The sequence below is a fragment of the Symphalangus syndactylus genome, chromosome Y, assembly GCF_028878055.3.
Source record: "Symphalangus syndactylus isolate Jambi chromosome Y, NHGRI_mSymSyn1-v2.1_pri, whole genome shotgun sequence".
NCBI classification, from domain to species: domain Eukaryota; kingdom Metazoa; phylum Chordata; class Mammalia; order Primates; family Hylobatidae; genus Symphalangus; species Symphalangus syndactylus.
This window is the reverse complement of record NC_072448.2, coordinates 10985469-11004596: the sequence shown is the minus strand read 5'-3', so window position 1 is coordinate 11004596 and position 19128 is coordinate 10985469. Positions and strand designations below refer to the sequence as shown.

General features: G+C 42.0%; 1 protein-coding gene across 9 annotated transcripts in view; it reads right to left on the bottom strand.

Annotated features, from left to right (window-relative positions):
* The window catches only part of LOC129476699 (thymosin beta-4-like), a 271345-nt gene that overhangs the window by 196401 nt on the left and 55816 nt on the right, over nt 1-19128 (bottom strand). The window lies entirely within an intron of this gene.

Here is a 19128-nt window from a genome sequence, read left to right as displayed (position 1 = left end):
CATGTGACTTCATGAAATACACTCCAAATGACTCTAAGCTTCCCTAGTAAATGACTGAGACCATAATTCAGCTCTTACAAGTCTCTTACAGGATTCTAGTCACTAAAAAAGAACAATCCTCTTTGTAAAGTACTAAGCTGATCTTTGCATGGGCTGGTTTCTTTTTCTGCAAGACTGAGACTCAAGGTAACAATATTTGGGTGGTCTAGACCTTGCTGGCCTCTGCTGTCCTGGCCTCATCTCAGGGTCTGGCCATTTTCATATACAGCAACTGTAAAAACATGTAATTTCTTGCTGGGGATGACAGTGAGGCAAAAGTGCAAAGCAGACTTTAAAGGCCCTGTCAATCACCATATTATTGTTCAAAATAGATGCCTGACAGCTGCAAGGCTTGACAGCTGCAATATGTTATGTATATTAAGTTATTCCCACAAGGTGCATAACTGCCTGGTATCTGGCATGTTGACAAGCAAAAGCTAAGGATTAATGTTATCAATTACTTACACACATTAAGAGTACTGGATAACATGAGTTGAGAACTATTATTATCACTATAACCATTTAAAAAAATCTAATTGAAAAAAACATACTATGCGCCAGAGATAAAAACTATCATTTCCATGTGCTTCCCTACTGAACATTTTAGCAACACATTTTGGAATATCCCTGGTAATTCCTAGAAGTTGTAGTTTTCATGGCAAAGCAAAACCTCCACCTTGCTATACACTTGTAAACTAGGAGATGTACGACTTAATTGAGGTTCATTTGTAGTAGGGAATGTCCAAGTGGGTAAAAACATGACTAAAAGTATGTGTTTTCCCCCTTCTAATTGACTTTACTAAGTGTCAGATTTTTGTCACATTGTTTTCTTGGTATAAATGCTTTTTCGTTATGCTAATTTATTATTTATTAAAGAGTGCAGAATAATTCATTAAACTAGAGCACCTCTTGTCTATTATGCCCTGATTTACATTCTAACCCATTCATCATGATTCTGGGTTATTTTAATATAAACTTTGAAAGACCATGTGTTTTAATGAAGGACCACTTGAGAAAAATGTTCAGTAGGGAAGCACAAAGATTAAATGTAATGCAAGTCAAAAGAGCAATAACCCCAAGAAAAAAAGTTTAATTTGCAAAAAAAAAAATTCACCTCAAGAAAAATTGGTTCATTGCAGAATTAGAAGCATGTCTTTTGAAAAGTCAGGTATGTTTTCCCAATAGAACACATTCTCTGAAATTAAATTACTCTTTTTTTTAACCTTACACAATATTTATCCAGGATTTCAAATTTCTATTTGAAATTCTACTTAACCTTATCATATGCATCATGTGGAAATAAGGAATCTTTTTCTTTTTTCTTTTTCTTTCTTTTATTTTTTTTTTAGGATACAAGATCTCTCTGTCACCTCAGCTGGAGTTCAGTGGCTGAATCATAGCTCACTGTAGCCTCAACCTCTGGAGCTCAAGAAATCCTTCTGCCTCAGCCTCCCAAGTAGCAAGGACTAGAGGAGGCATGCAACACCATGCCTGGCTATTTTTTTTATTTTTTATTTTTTTTGTAGATATGGGCTCTCACTTTGATGCCCAGGCTGATCTCAAACTTTCAACCTCAAGCGATCCTCCCATCTCAGTCTCCCAAAGTACTGGGATGACAGGCATGAGCCACCACGGCCACCCAGAATAGGAAATCTGTAAGTAACTAACAAAAGCACATACAAGAGATCTACATGTCTTGCTCTACTGAACTAGATACCTCAAAACAAACTGGAAAAAGTCTATTAAATTAAAATTTTAAGTTTTTAAATCTCTTTTTTTGGAGGTGGCGGGGTCTCTCAGCCCAGACTATAGAGCACTGGGGATCTAGGGTTACACACTATTCATTTTATTTTATATTTTGTAGCAATGGGGGTCTCACTGTGTTGCTGAGGCTAGATGAGAACTGGGCGTGATCATCCCTCCTCAGCCTCTCAAGCGGCTGGGGCTACAGGCATGTACGACACTATTTTTGAATCCCAGGATCGTCACCACCAGGCACTCCCTCTCGGCCTAACTCAACCTGATGACAGCCAGTGCATCTGTAGAGCCAAATAAGAGGCTCTGTTCTGAGTAAATTGCATGGCATCCCAGAAAACTCAATGAAGCAGCACCACCATGAAAATGGAGGCAAAGGTCTGAGAGAGAGGGCAGAGAAACAGTCTTCAGAAAGTAAAAGAAGTTTACTTGCAAAGAAGTCCCCAAAACAGGATAGCTTAGGACAAGCTCACCAACAGAAATAATGATAATGTGAATTTAAAGAAGAAGATGCAGCATAACTAAGTTTGCACAATTCTGCTTATAGGTAAAACCATCCATCTACTCATACGATCATGCTCACATGCCACGACACATCTTCACAATCAGGGATACTAAAGACACAAGGAAAGTGAGGTTTTTGTTTAGGAGAGAGAAACTTAACAGAACTCTACAAGGTCTCATTTATTCAGAAGATGAAAACTTGTCAGGCTAACCCTGTCCTTTTGTGGTGATCTCAGGGCAACCTTCTCCTCTGAGTATGAATGAGGACATCCATATCTCCCCATAAGAAAGAGAGTTCATAGCATCAGTTTTAATTCCAGAGTTACATACAGCACATATCTAAGTGCAGAAAGGGACAGAATCAGGGTAAGGCACCAGCGCGCTGGATATGCACTGTGCTCTGGATTGCCCCACCACCACCTCTCATGGCTTCCCATGTCTTAGCTAGCACCACCTGATGCCTCCCTTGCCTGTGCACCCCAGCCCGCCAACACCAGCTAAAATCCCTCAGGAATGGAGGTGCATGCCTGGTCATCTGCCAACTCCAGCACTTAGCAGAGTCTGACACAGCACAAATCCTTAATGTTTCCTGAGAACCAGAAGCTAAACCACATCATCCCTGCCAGAATATCTGCCATAGAGTGCAAGCAAAACATATACATAAATAGAGATAGACGCAGAGGTACAGACCCAGAGACAGAGATGGAAGGTGACACAGATATAGATATGGAGATCCCAATACAGATATTGAAGCAGACACACATTACATAGATCCAGAGATATTCAGTAGAAAGAGACAGGAAGAGAGCAGTGGTTTTCAACAAAGGTGACTGTGCCCCCAGGACACATTGTGATGTTTGGAGACATCAGTTTTCTCATGACTGGGGGTGGGAGGGATGGTACCAGCGTTGAGTTGGGAGATGCCAGGCAAAACCATCAAAATGCACAGGATATCCCCTCCACTCAACAAAGAAGAATCTGCTCCAAAACATCCACAGTGCCAAGTTTGACAAACCCTCAACTAGACACATATGTATAATATACACACAGAAAAATATATGGAAATTGAAGTCTAGCCCTAATTTCACGTAGTTATGTAAAAAATGAACCTCCATCATTTTTTCAACATTGTAGAGTAATAAATGGAACTAGAGTAGGCAAATCTTTCTCTATTAAAAATAGGTTTAAAATGTTACAAAAATCTATGGGTCCTAGATAACAGAAAAATGAAAATACTGATGGCCAACTAGTCTAACGTGGTTTCACCTCTAAATATACATATATATTTTTTTTGAGACGAAGTCTCTCTCTGTCACCAAGATGGAGTGCAGTGGCACAATCTCGGCTCACTGCCAGCTCCGCCTCCCGGGTTCAACCCATTCCCCTGCCTCAGCAAGCCATTCCCAAGTAGCTGGGACTACAGATACACACCACCATACCCGGCTAATTTTTTTAGACGGGGTTTCGCCAGTTGGCCAGGATGGTATCAATCTCCTGACCTCATGATCTGCCAGCCTCAGCCTCCCAAAGTGCTGAGATTATAGGCTTAAGCCACCACGCCCGGCCTGTAAATATTTTTCTATGTTGATTGTGATACTTAAGCAGAGAAATATACTATCCAGATTTTTTAAAAAAATCTTTGCAGCTGTGAGGACATTAGCTCATTACTCTGGATGTAAAAATGTGGAAACAACAAAAACACTAAAAGATGTTCTCTACTTTCTTTTAAATTCTGGCCCAATGGGGAAAAAAAAATATTTCCCAGATGTAGGCCGTTTCTGGAATGATGACCACTACTAGGTTTGACTGTACTGCTTTCAAAATGGTACAGCCAAATGTCAAAATAGAAAGAGAGGGAGAGGGAAAAGGGAAAAAAGAGAGAGAGCAGAAGAGAGCGAGACGATAGAATACATTTCTACTCAAAGATGTGACGGGCTGGCTGGGCACAGTGGCTCATACCTGTAATCCCAGCACTTTTGGAAGCCCCAGATGGGAAGATCTCTTGAGGCCAGAAGTTCAAGACCACACTGGGCAACATAGCAAAGCCCTGTCTCTATTTTAATAAAAGAAAAACTCAAACCTAGGCAATACAGTAAGAACCTGTCTCCACAAAAAGTTAAAAAATTAGCCAAGTATGGAGGTGCATGCCTATAGTCCCAGCTACTTGGAAGGCTGAGGTGGAGGGATCGCTTGAGCCAGTGAGTTTGAGGCTGCTGTGAGCCCTGATTCCGCCACTGCACTCCAGCCTGGGTGACAGAGTAAGACCCAACCTCAATAAATAAATAAATTAAATAAATAAAAATTAAAATTAAAAAAATAAATGATTAAACAAAAGATATGATGGCACTATCCATCAAGGATATGTGGGACCCAAATTTTTTTTTTCTTTTTTTTTAATTGCACTTTAGGTTTTAGGGTACATGTGCACAACGTGCAGGTTTGTTACATATGTATCCATGTGCCATGTTGCTTTGCTGCACCCATTAACTTGTCATTTAGCATTAGGTATATCTCCTAATGCTGTCCTTCCCCTCTCCCCCCACCCCACAACAGTCCCTGGAGTGTGATGTTCCCCTTCCTGTGTCCATGAGTTCTCATTGTTCAATTCCCACCCATGAGTGAGAACATGAGGTGTTTGGTTTTTTGTCCTTGCGATAGTTTACTGAGAATGATGTTTTCCAGTTTCATTCATGTCCCTACAAAGGACATGAACTCATCATTTTTTATGGCTGAATAGTATTCCATGGTGTATATGAGCCGCATTTTCTTAATCCAGTCTATCGTTGTTGGACATTTAGGTTGGTTCCAAGTCTTTGCTATTGTGAATAGTGCCGCAACAAACATACGTGTGCATATGTCTTTATAGCAGCATGATTTATAGTCCTTTGGGTATATACCCGGTAATGGGATGGCTGGGTCAAATGGTATTTCTAGTTCTAGATCTCTGAGGAATTGCCACACTTACTTCCACAATGGTTGAACTAGTTTACACTCCCACCAACAGTGTAAAATTGTTCCTCTTTCTCCACATCCTCTCCAGCGCCTGTTGTTTCCTGATTTTTTAATGATGGCCATTCTAACTGGTGTGAGATGGTATCTCATTGTGGTTTTGATTTGCATTTCTCTGATGGCCGGTGATGATGAGCATTTTTTCATGTGTTTTATGGCTGCATAAATGTCTTCTTTTGAGAAGTGTCTGTTCATGTCCTTCGCCCACTTTTTGATGGGGTTATTTGTTTTTTTCTTGTAAATTTGTTTGAGTTCATTGTAGATTCTGGATATTAGCCCTTTGTCAGATGAGTAGGTTGCAAAAATTTACTCCCATTCTGTAGGTTGCCTGTTCACTCTGATGGTAGTTTCTTTTGCTGTGCAGAAGCTCTTTAGTTTAATTAGATCCCATTTGTCAATTTTGGCTTTTGTTGCCACTGCATTTGGTGTTTTAGACACGAAGTCCTTGCCCACGCCTATGTCCTGAATGGTATTGCCTAGGGTTCTTCTAGGGTTTTTATGGTTTTAGGTCTAACATGTAAGTCTTCAATCCATCTTGAATTAATTTTTGTATAAGGTGTAAGGAATGGATCCAGTTTCAGCTTTCTACATATGGCTAGCCAGTTTTCCCAGTACCATTTATTAAACAGGGAATCCTTTCCCCATTGCTTGTTTTTGTCAGGTTTGTCAAAGATCAGATAGTTGTAGATATGCGGCATTATTTCTGAGGGCTCTGTTCTGTTCCATTGATCTATGTCTCTGCTGTGGTAACAGTACCATGCTGTTTTGGTTACTGTAGCCTTGTAGTATAGTTTGAAGTCAGGTAGCGTGATGCCTCCAGCTTTGTTCTTTTGGCTTAGGATTGACTTGGTGATGCGGGCTCCTTTTTGGTTCCATATGAACTTTAAAGTAGTTTTTTCCAATTCTGTGAAGAAAGTCATTAGTAGCTTGATGAGGATGGCATTGAATCTACAAATTACCTTGGGTAGTATGGCCATTTTCACGATACTGATTCTTCCAACCCATGAGCATGGAATGTTCTTCCATTTGTTTGTATCCTCTTTTATTTCATTGAGCAGTGGTTTGTACTTCTCCTTGAAGAGGTCCTTCACATACTTTATAAGTTGGATTCCTAGGTATTTTATTCTCTTTGAAGCAATTGTGAATGGGAGTTCACTCATGATTTGGCTCTCTGTTTGTCTGTGATTGGTGTACAAGAATGCTTGTGATTTTTGTACATTGATTTAGTATCCTGAGACTTTGCTGAAGTTGCCTATCAGCTTAAGGAGATTTTGGGCTGAGACGATGGGGTTTTCTAGATATACAATCATGTCATCTGCAAACAGGGACAATTTGACTTCCTCTTTTCCTAATTGAATACCCTTTATTTCCTTCTCCTGCCTGATTGCCCTGGCCAGAACTTCCAGCCGTATGTTGAATAGGAGTGGTGAGAGAGGGCATCCCTGTCTTGTGCCAGTTTTCAAAGGGAATGCTTCCAGTTTTTGCCCATTCAGTATGATATTGGCTGTGGATTTGTCATAGATAGCTCTTATTATTTCAAGATGCATCCCACCAATAACTAATTTATTGAGAGTTTTTAGAATGAAGGGTTGTTGAATTTTGTCAAAGGCCTTTTCTGCATCTATTGAGATAATCATGTGGTTTTTGTCTTGGGTTCTGTTTATATGTTGGATTACATGTATTGATTTGCGTATGTTGAACCAGCCTTGTATCCCAGGGATGAAGCCCACTTGATCATGGTGGATAAGCTTTTTGATGTGCTGCTGGATTTGGTTTGCCAGTATTTTATTGAGGATTTTTGCATCAATGTTCATCAAGGATATTGGTCTGAAATTCTCTTTTTTGGTTATGTCTCTGCCAGGCTTTGGTATCAGGATGATGCTGGCCTCATAAAATGTTTTAGGGAGGATTCCCTCTTTTTCTATCAATTGGAATAGTTTCAGAAGGAATGGTACCAGTTCCTCTTTGTACCTCTGGTAGAATTTGGCTGTGAATCCATCAGGTCCTGGACTCTTTTTGGTTGGTAAGCTATTGATTATTGCCACAATTTCAGAGCCTGTTATTGGTCTATTCAGAGATTCAACTTCTTCCTGGTTTAGTCTTGGGAGGGTGTATTTGTCGAGGAATTTATCCATTTCTTCTAGATTTTCTAGTTGATTTGCATAGAGGTGTTTGTAGTATTCTCTGATGGTAGATTGTATTTCTGTGGGATCGGTGGCGATATCCCCTTTTTCATTTTTTATTGCATCTATTTGATTCTTCTCTCTTTTCTTCTTTATTAATCTTGCTAGCGGTCTATCTATTTTGTTGATCATTTCAAAAAACAAACTCCTGGATTTATTAATTTTTTGAAGGGTTTTTTGTGTCTCTATTTCCTTCAGTTCTGCTCTGATTTTAGTTATTTCTAGCCTTCTGCTAGCTTTTGAATGTGTTTGCTCTTGCTTTTCTAGTTCTTTTAATTGTGATGTTAGGGTGTCAATTTTGGATCTTTCCTGCTTTCTCTTGTGGGCATTTAGTGCTATAAATTTCCCTCTACACACTGCTATGAATGTGTCCCAGAGACTCTGGTATGTTGTGTCTTTGTTCTTGTTGGTTTCAAAGAACATCTTTATTTCTGCCTTCATTTCATTATGTACCCAATAGTCATTCAGGAGCAGGTTGTTCAGTTTCCATGTAGTTGAGAGGTTTAGAGTGAGTTTCTAATCCTGAGTTCTAGTTTGGTTGCACTGTGGTCTGAGAGACAGTTTGTTATAATTTCTGTTCTTTTACATTTGCTGAATCTAGCAAGGCAGGCCAACATTCAGATTCAGGAAATACAGAGAATGCCATAAAGATACTCCTTGAGAAGAGCAACTCCAAGACACATAACTGTCAGATTCACCAAAGTTGAAATGAAGGAAAAATTGTTAAGGGTGGCCAGAGAGAAAGGTCGGGTTACCCACACAGGGAAGCCCATCAGACTAACAGCTGATCTCTCGGCAGAAACTCTACAAGCCAGAAGAGAGTGGGGGCCGATATTCAACATTGTTAAAGTAAAGAATTTTCAACCCAGAATTTCATATCCAGCCGAACTAAGCTTCATAAGTGAAGGAGAAATAAAATACTTTACAGACAAGCAAATGCTGAGCGATTTTGTCACCACCAGGGCTGCCCTAAAAGAGCTCCTGAAGGAAGCACTAAACATGGAAAGGAACAACCAGTACCAGCCACCGCAAAAACATGCCAAATTGTAAAGACCATCGAGGCTAGGAAGAAACTGCATCAACTAATGAGCAAAATAACCAACTAACATCATAATGACAGGATCAAATTCACACATAACAATATTAACTTTAAATACAAACGGGCTAAATGCTCCAATTAAAAGACACAGACTGGCAAACTGGATAAGGAGTCAAGACCCATCAGTATGCTGTATTCAGGAAACCCATCTCACGCACAGAAACACACATAGACTCAAAATAAAGGGACGGAGGAAGATCTATCAAGCAAATGGAAAACAAAAAAAGGCAGGGGTTGCAATCCTAGTCTCTGATAAAATAGACTTTAAACCAACAAAGATCAAAAGAGGCAAAGAAGGCCATTACATAATGGTAAATGGATCAATTCAACAAGAAGAGCTAACTATCCTAAATATATATGCACCCAATACAGGAGCACCTAGATTCATAAAGCAAGTCCTGAGTGACCTACAAAGGGACTTAAATTCCCACACAATAATAATGGGAGATTTTAACACCCCACTGTCAACATTAGACAGATCAACGAGACAGAAAGTTAACAAGGATATCCAGGAATTGAACTCAGCTCTGCATAAAGTGGACCTAATAGACATCTACAGAACTCTCCACCCCAAATCAACAGAATATACATTTTTTTCAGCACCACACCACACCTATTTCAAAATTGACCACATAGTTGGAACCAAATTTTAGATTTTCAAGGCAAAGTTCTAGTTCCAAATGACTTTTGTGTTTTGAGAATATGGCCTGACTCTTGTCAACCAACTGGAGTGCAGTGGTACCACTGGAGTTCAATGTGGCCTCAAACACCTGGACTCAGGCGATCTTCCTACCTCAGCCTCCAAAAGCATGAGCTACCATGCCTGGCCCCACATAGCTTTAATAGCCCAAAACATGGAAAAGGAAATGGGAAACAAAGTGCCCACCTTCAAACAATGACTGTTTTTGATGGTGGACACCACTCTAGGTGACATCTCTGTCCCTTTTTGCCACAGATGAAATTTAAAGAACCACAGTTGGCAATCGGCCTCCCATTTTCTTTTCATTCTCTGAAAAGAGTTAATAACTTTTGTATGAACTTGTCATTCTTGGCATCAACAGGATTGGTTTCTACAGGATTGGTTTCAACTCTAGGGGACAGGAGCGAATGCTGTGATGTGGTTTGTAATTCTGCCTTTATGTGGTCATTCATATGGCAGGAATAGGTAACCTCTGTTGTCTGGTGGCCATCACATCTCCTTACAACTGTGTAGTTCTCTGCTCCTACTTTTAGTTACACTTAACGCTTCTACAATGAGCAAAACTCTGTCTGTTGGGGAGAAATGACCACCAAGCAATAAATAAAACACAGTAGGCAGAGAGAAAAGTAAGTATCCAGCCATGAAGAATAAAAGTGGAAAATCTCAGCACACATCAGAAGTTGTCTGCAGAGTTTTCAGAAAGTATTCCTACACGTCCAGTTGTGGGGATGATTCTATTATCACTATTTCCTATGACTGTAAACCATCTTTCAATGTGCAGTCTGCAGGAGTCTTATCAGTTGGAAAGCAAGCTAATGACCCTCTTTGTTATACTGGGCTTGTTATAACAGCACTCAGGACCTGAGTTACCTGATAGGGTGACAGGTGTCAATATAAGCTGTGTATCCTGTTCAAAATCTCTCTCCGTTATTTTTGGTTTACAGGTTTTGGTCAACTTACTTTCTAGTCTACATGGTATAACAAGGCATCCACATTTCAGAAGAATCTTGTTACTTCCAATAGCATAGGCATTTAAAGACAGGGACTGGGATATTTGTGTAAGTCTAAATAGGACTGTCTCTTAAATTATGCCCTATTGCAGCATTAAACAAGAGTAAATAAACTTTCTTTGAAAGAACTATTCAAATAACTCAACAGGTACACAGTGAATAGGTGAAATTGCTTTTAACCTGAGAGATTTATTTTTACTTACATGTAGACTTTCTCAATTGTTTCCGTCTTTCTTTCAGAGAAAAGGTCAATCAAAAATGTAACTTGGTGGCTCACGCCTGTAATCCCAGGACTTTGGAAGGCCAAGGCAGGTGGATTGCCTGAGTTCAGGAGTTCAAGACCAGTCTGGGCAAAATGGTGAAACCCAGTCCCTACTAAAAATACAAAAAAAAAATAGCCAGGCATGGTGGCATTGCCTGTAATCCCAGCTACTTGGGAGGCTGAGGCAGGAGAATTGCTTGAACCTGGGAGGCAGAGGTTACAATGAGCTGAGATTGTGCCACTGCACTCAAGCCTGAGTGACAGAGCGAGACTCTGCCTCCAGAAAAAAAAAAAAGAAAAAAAAAACAGTGTAACTCATGGGTCTGGCACAGTGGCTTACGCCTATAATCCCAGCTCTTTAGGAGGCAGAGGCAGGTGAAATGCGCATAGTAGCACGCACCTGTAATACCAGCCACTCATAAGGCTGAGGCATGAGAACTGCTTGAAAGTGAGAGGCAGAGGTTACAGTCAGCCAAGGTCGAGCCACTGCACTCTCCAGCCTGGGCAACGGAGCAAGACTCTGTCTCCGAAATAAAAAGAATGTAACTCACGGGGTTTATTGTTAGATATACACCTTGTTTGCACTGGAGAGAAGAAAGAATACCAAAATTAATGTTGTGTGTACCAAACATACAAATTATTAACGCACCAGAATTCTATAGTAAATTGAAAAAAAAAAAGATGGGAACTGACAACAAAAATGAGGAGAAAACATTCGTACATTTCATAAGAAATGAATTCCCCTCATTTATCTCATCCAAACACTAGCAGAATTAATGACCTTCTTGAATTACTTTGCAAAATTAATGTTTCTAATTCCATCAAATAGGCTTTCTGTTTTGCCTTCACTTCCGAACTTTATGAAATTGCCACATCTCCAGATGTAACTAAAAATTAGCTATGAAAATCAAAATGTAATCCATGATCATTGGATAATAAATAGAAGTAGGAGAAAGACATATTGTTCCCTTAAAGTGATTGAAATTATGTTCATTCAAATTAGGAAAAAACATCCCCCTTAAATACAAATTAATATCACCATACATCATGTTTTTTGTTGTTGTTGTTGTTGTTGTTGTTGTTTTTGAGACACAGTCTTGCTCTCTCAAGAGGCTCAAATGCGGTGGTACCACATTCTGTCTGGGTTCAAGCGATTCCCCTGCCTCAGCCTCCACAGTAGCTGGGACTACAGGCCTATGTGACCATGCCTAGCTAATTTTTTGTATTTTAGTAGACACGGTTTCACCATGTTGGCCAGGGTGGTCTAGATCTCCTGACCTCATGATCTGCCTGCCTTGGCATCCCAAAGTGCTGGGATTACAGGCGTGAGCCACTGCGCCTGGCTGTGACTTTTTCAAATTGAGACAGTCTGGCTCTGTCGCGCAGGCTGGAGTGCAGTGGCACAATCTCGGCTGACTGCAACCTCTGCTTCCTTAGTTCAAGTGTTCTTCCTGCCTCAGCCCCCCAAATAGCTGGGATTACAGGCCAGGCTCCCATGACCATGCCCGGCTAATTTTTGTATTTTTAATAGAGACAGGATTTCACCATGTTGGCCAGGCTGGTCTCAAACTCCTAACATGAAATGATCCGCCCACCTCGGACTCCCTAGGTGCTGGGATCACAGGTGTGAGACACCAGGCCTGGCCCATTATGTGAACTTTTAAGTAGTGACAACGTATCTGCCTTATCTTTACAAGAAGGAGGGTAATTAATATGAAACACATAATTATATATTTTTGAGCTCACTAACACAATATTATTTTCCTAAAAAGCAATAAAACCATATGAAATAAAAAAGTTACAATTTAAAAAAAAAAGGGCAAGTAGAATATGGATTCAGAGTTTTAATTAGTTGCTGGATTCTTTTCAAGTCTTTTGATGGGGAATTGTTTCTCAGACTCGCCTGTGGAAAGGTTTTACAGCTTTGAGGATTAAAGAACCCCCAAACTTCACATCTTTACCATCTTGGTCTCATGAGCAGGCTTGACAACTTTCAAAATTCTATTTTTGAAAGATTTCCTCATTGCCTAACTTTATATGTTGCAGAGATACCAGAAAAAATTATAAAATGTAAACGCATGCACACACACCCAAACCCCAAACAAAAGACAGTGAAGCAAGCCTGTCAGGCACACTCAGCTTGTGGAAATGGCTGTCACATACATATAAGCTACAATTATCACACATGTCCCACCACCGTACACAACAGCAACACAGCCGAGAAGGCAGACATTGTGACTTTTATTATTCACAGACAGCAAACATCCCCTGTGATATGCAGGACTCCAGTTTCTTGGAATGTTTACCCAAGAATCTCGATAAAACTCTGCTATTTCATTACAGGCATGGAAAATTGGTTGGGCCTAAACAGAAACAATTGACAAAAGGAAAAAAGACTTTCTTCATCTGAAAAATATCAATACCTTTGATCATAAGTTAAATTACTGTATTTAAGGATTTAAAAGACGATTCATGTTTAAAATAGTTTCTTTTTTCATGTCAACAACTTGCAGCAATTTTATTAAATGCCTCTCCAGTAGAAAATAATTATCTTAGCCAGTCATGGTGCCTCACACCTGTAATCTCAGTACTTTGGAAGGCTGAGGCAAGAGAATCACTGGAGGCCAGGAGTTTGAAACTAGCCTGATCAACATAGCAAGATCTCATCTCCAGGAAAAAAAAAACTTAAAAAAAAAACTATTAGCCAAGTATGGACTTCATATACCTGTAGTCCTATTTAGTCAGGAGGCTGAGGTGAGAGGATTTCTTGAGCGTATGAGTGCAAAGCTACAGTGAGATATGATCATGCCACTTCAGCCTAAGTGACAAAGGGAGACCTTGTCTAAAAAACAAAAACAAAAAAAAATTTTTTTAAGAAAGTAATTGTTTTGGAGTCAAGAAGCACATCTCACATATGCTGGGGTCTCACAATCTAAGACACCTGAAAGATGGTTGTATTTTGCAGATTCTTATGGGTTAGAAGAAGAAATTGCAGAAGAATTTGCAGAATTTGCAGAAGAAGAATTTGCAGATTCTTATGGGTTAGAAGAAGAAACCAGGATGGTGTTGATGGACTGATATTTTTCAAGCCTTCTTCCATAACACCAGCAACCTTTTCAGTTGTCCTCACCTATGCAACTGTGCTGCAAAACTGCCTCCAGAAGCCAATAAGGGAGTGAGAAATGCCATCCTAGTTCCCTGACAACTGAGTGCTTCTGGATCATAACAGAGTGCCGTTTCCACTCTGTCTTCTCTCACTGTTAGCATTCTAAGAAGTGGGGTCATTGAGTGCAAACATCTAGGAATGTGACAATAAAGATTTGAGTTTCTGCTATGGAGCCTTGGTAATGTCACTTTCAGGCCTTCAGTTTCCTTATATGTAAATGAAAATAACATTCCTGACCTCAAAGAGTAGTTGGAACAGTCAAATAGGTGTTTTATGTGAAACAACTTTGTCAACCCCAAAACACTGCAAAATACAATGCTAAACACCTTTAATCCTGTGGCTCCGAAATTCCAGAAAGCTTCTGAGTCAGACCCCACTGATTCAGAAGTTGTGTCCAACCATAAGCCAAGAGATGAACAGCCTCCTTTTCCCCCTTCTTCCCTTACCGAGGGCTCTTTTTAGGGGTGTGGCCAAGGATCTCCACAGAGATCAACTGAAAAGTGTAAGTGCGAGATTCAACCAGATCAGCAACAACCAGCAAGAATAACAGTACAGACACCCCTAAGCGCGATGGCTTGAACGTGGCGTCAGGTTAAAATGGGTTTACTCTTAATCTGCCTTGCAGAACAAAGGACTTGAGCTTTGTAGCTATTTATTCCTTCTCTAACAAGTTCCCAAAGCCAGGCTGCTAGCTGGGAGGGTGATGCTACACCATGGCCATTTAGGTTATGGTCTCCAACAACAGACCACACTGTTGCAAGACTCTGTATTTATACACATGCTCTTCCAAGCTGGAATAACTCAGCTAACAGTTATGAGACTTTCCCTAAAAAGATAAACTCCCTCCTCTGAGATCTCATACAAAAAACTCCATCTATTGGACTGAATTTGTCTGCTTACAAACACATCTTAGTCCCTAACAGACCTTAAGTTTTAGTTCATCTTTGGAAGTATAACAATGGGTGATGGCACCCATCAACCAAAGGTTTATTTCCTTACAAGGAAGCAGCTGTAAGCTATTAGCAGCTAATAGAAAAGCTGGAGGATGGTGGGGTGAGAGGCACTTCTTAGAATGCTAACAGTGAGAGAAGACAGAGTGGAAACAGCACTCTGTTATGATCCAGAAGCACTCAGTTGTCAGGGAACTAGGATGGCATTTCTCACTCACTTATTGGCTTCTGGAGGCAGTTCTGCAGCATAGTTGCACAGGTGCGGACAACTGAAAAGGTTGCTGGTGTTATGGAAGAAGGCTTGAAAAATATCAGTCCATCAACACCATCCTGGTGTTGTTAATGGACTGGTGCATGTACCCACCCAATTTCCCTCTACTGGAGAAGGAATTGGCATTTATCACCTCTTTTAAAATATTTCAGAAAACTCCCCAAAATAACCCATTTTCCTAAGATGATGGTGCAAAGTATTCATTTTATTAATTACCTCTGGTCATGGAGGAGACCTAAAGATAATCTAAAGCTTGAAAGAGTTATGGATATATTTGATTAATCAAAAGAGGAAAAACTACGTCATACTTAACAAATGTCATATGTTGATACACAACCTGCTTTCAAAATACGGAACCCAGGGTAAGTTAAATAGAAATGTTGAAAAGTAGCTGACTTCAGAATCCTAAGGCTCTGTAACCTTAGACAATGCACAGAAATTACATTATTCTATGGTTTACACAAGGCATTGCATGATGTACTTTCAGTTTTTTCTGGTCCTATTTCATAGATAAAACGCCTTTGGATAATACGGATATGCTTCATTAACTGCTGTCCAAAACTTCTCCTCCCCCAAAACTGGTGTAAGAGTCAGGTTTCTGGAAAGCAATACAAACTTATCCATAGACTTAATACAAGCATAACACTTTCATAAGGCTCTCTACCATAGTCCTAACATTTTATACCATTCACTGAAACATACCACATAGGTTAGAACACAAAATGTGGTGTAAAACTTGTAAAACACCCAGCAGAGTGGCTGCTTCTTAGTAATCTTCCAGGCAGAGCAAGCTGCTGTATTACCATTGCGTACATTATTCCAACAGGCTTCGTGTCGTGACTGCATCTTGCAGGGCAGGTGCTTCTCTCCCCCACTGGACTCATGGGGGTTGATATGCAGGAAGATGGTGTAATCCACCCTACCTACCCATCTACAAAGCAGCAGAGCCTGGGTGCAGAGCAGATCTGCCCAGCCCCAAAGCCCACTTCCGTGTTCCATAGCTCACAGACTCATAGCTCCTCTTCACTCTGCTAACCTCCTGCATGTATCATATTTTTGAGCCTGAATTAGCTCCATGCTGAATGCCCTGGACAAAGCATCCTGGAGCCAGATACTGACATCTCAGGAGGTAGTAACATTCACTGTTCCTTTTTGTGAATGAATGGAAGCATTCAGTTGTGAAATAATTGGGTTTCCATACCATCTTCCTTTCTGTATGACATTCTAAAGAATTCCAGGTCAGAGCAGTGCTGGATTACTCAGGTACTCTTGGTCTGCATTCCCACCTCCATGCCTCAGTACTGAGTCCCTTGTGTTTTCCGGAGTGGTTGACAGCCACTGCATGCAAGTGTAGCAGAAGCAGCCTGCAGACCTGGAGGTACCAGGTGTGCACATCTACCCACTGCTTTTCTGTCTTATTGCTGAAGTGCTGGGCAGTGGAGAAAAGTGGGGACAACTGGGGCAGAGACTATTAGAGTCTAGATTCCTCCGCTGAAGAGGAAAGTCACAGCAGGCTGACAACAGCAGGTCACAGCCCCAGGAAATCTGAGTCACTGCCTATACCACAAGTGCATAGGTTGGGCTCTCCTGAAGCAAAGCATGACAGCTTTCATACTTCAAAGTCCACATACCTGGCTGGCATCCAAGCTGGAGGCCAGGCAAGCTTCTCCTATCCTTAAACATGGCCTGAAACTGTGCAAGAGAAGATGGAAACAGGCATGTGCTCCAGAGACAGCTTTCTGGATGGGCTCATTTGCAGGAATTAGAGGTGTGGGGTGACCCTGTAGGAAAGGAGTTTTTCTAAGACTTCTTGTAGCCCAGCCTTTACAAGTAGATTAATAAACACTACATGCAGTGTCATGAGTTGGCTGCAGCCTGATGGCTCCACCTTTCTTTGTTTTTTTTTTGTTTCTTTTTTTTTTCTGAGACAGTCTTGCTCTGCCACCCAGGCCACAGTACAGTGGCACGATTTCGGCTCACTGCAACCTCTGCCTCCCAGGTTCAAGTGACTCTCCTGCCTGAGCCTCCTGAGGAGCTGGGACTACAGGTATGTGCCACCAGGTCCAACTAATCTTTCTATTTGTGGTGGACATGGGGTTCCGCTATGTTGGCCACGCTGGTCTCCAACTCCTGACCTCAAATGATCTGCCTGCCTCAAGTGCAGGGATAACAGGCCTTGAGCCACTGAACCCGGCCCATCTACCCTCCTTTTTTTTTTTTTCTGAGACAGAGTTTCGCTCTTTCGCCCAGGCTGGAGTAGAGAAGTGGTGCAATCTCAGCTTACTGCAACTTCCGCTTCCTCAGCTTCCGGAGTAGCTAGAATTATAGGTGCCTGCCACCACACCCTGCTAATTTTTTTGTATTTTTAGTAGAGACAAAGTTTCACATGTTGGCCATGCTGGACTTAAACTCCTGACCTCAGGTGATCCACCCACCTCAGCCTCCCAAAGTGCTAGGATTATAGGCATGAGCCAGCATGCCTGGCCCATCTTCTTTCTAATTACTCTAAAAACAAACAAACAAACAAAAAAAAACCAAGCGGTGCGGAAGAGGGAAGCTTGGGGTTTTGTAAGGAGAATGTGTTGCTGTCTTTTCAGATCTTAAGAAAGCTTAATCCCTGCCATTTAGATAAATCAATTTACACATTACCAGGTTAGGGTTAAAGCTCCCAGAATGGCTTTGCAATTGATGACAAACACAGCACTTATTAAGCCCTAACTAATTTGCAGCTTATTTCACCCCCAGCTAATTAAAATGTGATCAGGATTGTCTAGCAATGTGCATTCTGTCAGCAGTTTTTCTTCCGAAGAGAAATCATGCCTTTCTCGGGGAAATGGTTTCATCTAAGCTGCTGCTTTATCCACTGAAACTATAAAACAAATAAATTTCAGCATTGACAATTTAAAAGGAAAAAAAAAAAAGCCTATTCCCCGGGAATAGGCTGCTCTGTTTTGTTTTCTGTTGTTTCAAACAATAGTGTGGCATCTTCTCAGGAGAGTGACTTTCACGGTAGGGCACAGAGGGTTGGAAACCAGGTGACTGGGGACCGGCTCTCTTCTGGCTCTGTCCAGGATGTCTGGGTAATTTCACCACAGGAGGTGAGCACTGGGTCTTCCATTTCCTGAAGACCCAGGAGGAGTGCAGAGTGTGCCCATTTCTCTGACTCCCAGGAGACGCTCCTTCTGTGATTTAGAACAAACACAACGCCACACTCAAGCAAGCGCCAGCATCGCAAGCAGGTTTAAGATCGTCCCCATGGGCTAAGATGAATCACTTCCACACTCCACCCTTACAATATCGCCTCCTCTGGCAGCTTAATTTCCAGAGCCCCCACTTGACCCCCTCCCCTACCCGGCAGGAGAGGCCCCGAGTTTAAGAGCCAAGGGTTTGCTTTCCAGTTCCCGCCCAGCCAGGAAGCCAGCCTTCCCAACAAGCACCCACCTCTCCTTTCGGTCCCCCCAGAATTTCCCTGAGGCGAGACTTTGGAAACTTGGAACAGGTGGGCACCTGCGGACAGAGATAAGAATGAGAGGAGAGGTGAAAAATAAATTTAGGGTTTCAGAACTCGCGTGCTCGACAGGGCTGGGAGAGGCAGCAGCTGCACTCTGCACCCGCTGAGTCCGAAACATTCCCTAGTGCGCCCACCCACATCCGGAGCCTCCGCGCAGGCCCCGTGGGAGTCCAAGCCACGGGGCAGGGTCCGGGCAACCCTCAGGAGCCAAGCGCGCGGTTCCCGTAGTCTACCACACACGCGAGCGCGCGCACACACACACTCCTCTACTCGCAGGCTAAAAGAACCTAAGTATGGGGTTTGGAGAACAGTGACCTCGGAACCTGTCCCTGGCGTATCCAAACACCGTCCTGCCAAATCCCCTGTCCCCGGCACTTCTCTGACGCTCTACGCTAGTGTACAAGACCTTGAATCTTTAGGGACTCCGAAATGAAGCGCGCACAGCCACCTGCACCCTCCAACACGCGCATACACGCACCCTGGAACACGACTTGGCACAAGTGCCGTGGCTGGGGGATCCAAGGGTGGGTAGCGAGCTCTCGGCCCGCGGGGGGTGAAATATCATCGTTCAAAAGAGAAAAAGTGTCGGCCCGCGGGCACCTGCGGAGCTGGGGCTCCTGGCGAGGTCCCCGGGCGCAGCCGGGCGAGCCTCCCGGACTCCCTCCCAGT